The following is a 2,961-nucleotide window of genomic DNA, read 5'->3' as shown; positions in this document are numbered from 1 at the left end:
CTTCACCATTGTCATCTTTCTTTGTGACATGTACAGAGGGAGGAGTCAGGAGGTGTCACATTCCATCTTTCCATCATGTGACCTCTCATTCAGCAAAGCCCTGTAATATGGCTCTATATTGTAGCCCTCTGGATCAGTAACTAAGGTGGCCTGGTAGGGTCAGGTGCTTCTCGGACGTGGAGGTCAGGATCAGTAACTATGGTGGCCTGGCAGGATCAGGTGCTTCTCGGACGTGGAGGTCAGGATCAGTAACTATGGTGGCCTGGCAGGATCAGGTGCTTCTCGGACGTGGAGCTCATCAGGTCTGATTCTGTCAGTTCCAAACAGATCATTAACATCCCCTTGAACTTATTATTATGCTGTGTGAAGCTGCAACAGTGTCAATGTCACCACATTGTATCAGGACTGCAATGTGGATCTTCCCTAGACTCCCTCAACCTTATCAAGAACAAAGAGACCATTGAAACGGGATACATCCCTAGACCTATAAACATCACTTTTCTCTCTCTCTGACCAGAAACTGTGTTCCATACCTAGTCCTATAAACATGATCTCTCTCTCTCTGACCAGAAACTGTGTTCTATACCTAGTCCAATAAACATGACCTCTCTCTGACCAGAAACTGTGTTCCATACCTAGTCCAATAAACATGATCTCTCTCTCTCTGACCAGAAACTGTGTTCCATACCTAGTCCTATAAACATGATCTCTCTCTCTCTGACCAGAAACTGTGTTCCATACCTAGTCTAATAAACATGATCTCTCTCTCTCTCTCTGACCAGAAACTGTGTTCCATACCTAGTCTAATAAACATGATCTCTCTCTCTCTCTGACCAGAAACTGTGTTCCATACCTAGTCCTATAAACATGATCTCTCTCTCACTCTCTGACCAGAAACTGTGTTCCATACCTAGTCTAATAAACATGATCTCTCTCTCTCTCTGACCAGAAACTGTGTTCTATACCTAGTCTAATAAACATGATCTCTCTCTCTCTCTGACCAGAAACTGTGTTCCATACCTAGTCCTATAAACATGATCTCTCTCTCTCTCTCTGACCAGAAACTGTGTTCCATACCTAGTCCAATAAACATGATCTCTCTCTCTCTCTCTGACCAGAAACTGTGTCCCATACCTAGTCCAATAAACATGATCTCTCTCTCTCTCTCTCTGACCAGAAACTGTGTCCCATACCTAGTCCAATAAACATGATCTCTCTCTCTCTGACCAGAAACTGTGTCCCATACCTAGTCCAATAAACATGACCTCTCTCTGACCAGAAACTGTGTTCCATACCTAGTCCTATAAACATGATCTCTCTCTCTCTGACCAGAAACTGTGTTCCATACCTAGTCCTATAAACATGATCTCTCTCTCTCTGACCAGAAACTGTGTTCCATACCTAGTCCTATAAACATGATCTCTCTCTCTCTCTGACCAGAAACTGTGTTCCATACCTAGTCCTATAAACATGACCTCTCTCTCTCTGACCAGAAACTGTGTTCTATACCTAGTCCTATAAACATGATCTCTCTCTCTCTGACCAGAAACTGTGTTCCATACCTAGTCCAATAAACATGATCTCTCTCTCTCTGACCAGAAACTGTGTTCCATACCTAGTCCTATAAACATGATCTCAATTCAATTTCAATTCAAGGGCTTTATTGGCATGGGAAACATGTGTTAACATTGCCGAAGCAAGTGAGGTAGACAACATACAAAGTGAATATATAAAGGGAAAAACAACAAAAATGAACAGTAAACATTACACATACAACAGTTTCAAAACAGTAAAGACATTACAAATGTCATATTATATATATATATATATATATATATATATACAATGTACAAATAGTTAAAGGACACAAGATAAAATAAATAAGCATAAATATGGGTTGTATTTACAATGGTGTTTGTTCTTCACTGGTTGCCCTTTTCTCGTGGCAACAGGTCACAAATCTTGCTGCTGTGATGGCACACTGTGGAATTTCACCCAGTAGATATGGGAGTTTTTCAAAATTGGATTTGTTTTCGAATTCTTTGTGGATCTGTGTGATCTGGGGGAAATATGTATCTCTAATATGGTCATACATTGGGCAGGAGGTTAGGAAGTGCAGCTCAGTTTCCACCTCATTTTGTGGGCAGTGAGCACATAGCCTGTCTTCTCTTGAGTGCCATGTCTGCCTACGGCGGCCTTTCTCAATAGCAAGGCTATGCTCACTGAGTCTGTACATAGTCAAAGCTTTCCTTAATTTTGGGTCAGTCACAGTGGTCAGGTATTCTGCCACTGTGTACTCTCTGTGTAGGGCCAAATAGCATTCTAGTTTGCTCTGTTTTTTTGTTAATTCTTTCCAATGTGTTAAGTAATTATCTTTTTGTTTTCTCATGATTTGGTTGGGTCTAATTGTGCTGTTGTCCTGGGGCTCTGTAGGGTGTGTTTGTGTTTGTGAACAGAGCCCCAGGACCAGCTTGCTTAGGGGACTCTTCTCCAGGTTCATCTCGCTGTAGGTGATGGCTTTGTTATGGAAGGTTTGTGAATCGCTTCCTTTTAGGTGGTTGTAGAATTTAATGGCTCTTTTCTGGATTTTGATAATTAGTGGGTATCGGCCTAATTCTGCTCTGCATGCATTATTATCTCTCTCTCTCTCTGACCAGAAACTGTGTTCCATACCTAGTCCTATAAACATGATCTCTCTCTCTCTGACCAGAAACTGTGTTCCATACCTAGTCCAATAAACATGATCTCTCTCTCTCTGACCAGAAACTGTGTTCCATACCTAGTCCAATAAACATGATCTCTCTCTCTCTGACCAGAAACTGTGTTCCATACCTAGTCCTATAAACATGATCTCTCTCTCTCTGACCAGAAACTGTGTTCCATACCTAGTCCAATAAACATGATCTCTCTCTCTCTGACCAGAAACTGTGTTCCATACCTAGTCCAATAAACATGATCTCT

The 2,961-nt window shown here is 41.6% G+C and overlaps 1 protein-coding gene across 49 annotated transcripts in view; it reads right to left on the bottom strand.

Annotated features, from left to right (window-relative positions):
- Positions 1-600: 600 nt before the first annotated feature.
- LOC127915104 (putative uncharacterized protein FLJ46204) overlaps positions 601-2,961 on the bottom strand; it is a 5,911-nt gene continuing 3,550 nt past the window's right edge. For 6 of the 49 annotated variants that reach the window (XM_052493816.1, XM_052493820.1, XM_052493830.1 and 3 more), the window contains one exon: positions 1,651-2,885. The gene's annotated coding sequence lies outside the window, so the exon portion shown is untranslated. Of the gene's footprint in view, positions 742-1,047; positions 1,101-1,187; positions 1,217-1,265; positions 1,457-1,509; positions 1,616-1,650 lie in introns of those variants that run through there. The other 43 variants (XM_052493747.1, XM_052493776.1, XM_052493783.1 and 40 more) reach the window with 37 other exon arrangements.

Source organism: Oncorhynchus keta, chromosome 3 (assembly GCF_023373465.1).
Source record: "Oncorhynchus keta strain PuntledgeMale-10-30-2019 chromosome 3, Oket_V2, whole genome shotgun sequence".
In the NCBI taxonomy this organism is placed as follows: domain Eukaryota; kingdom Metazoa; phylum Chordata; class Actinopteri; order Salmoniformes; family Salmonidae; genus Oncorhynchus; species Oncorhynchus keta.
The sequence above is the reverse complement of the archived record's forward strand: the minus strand, read 5'-3'. Positions and strand labels throughout refer to the sequence as shown.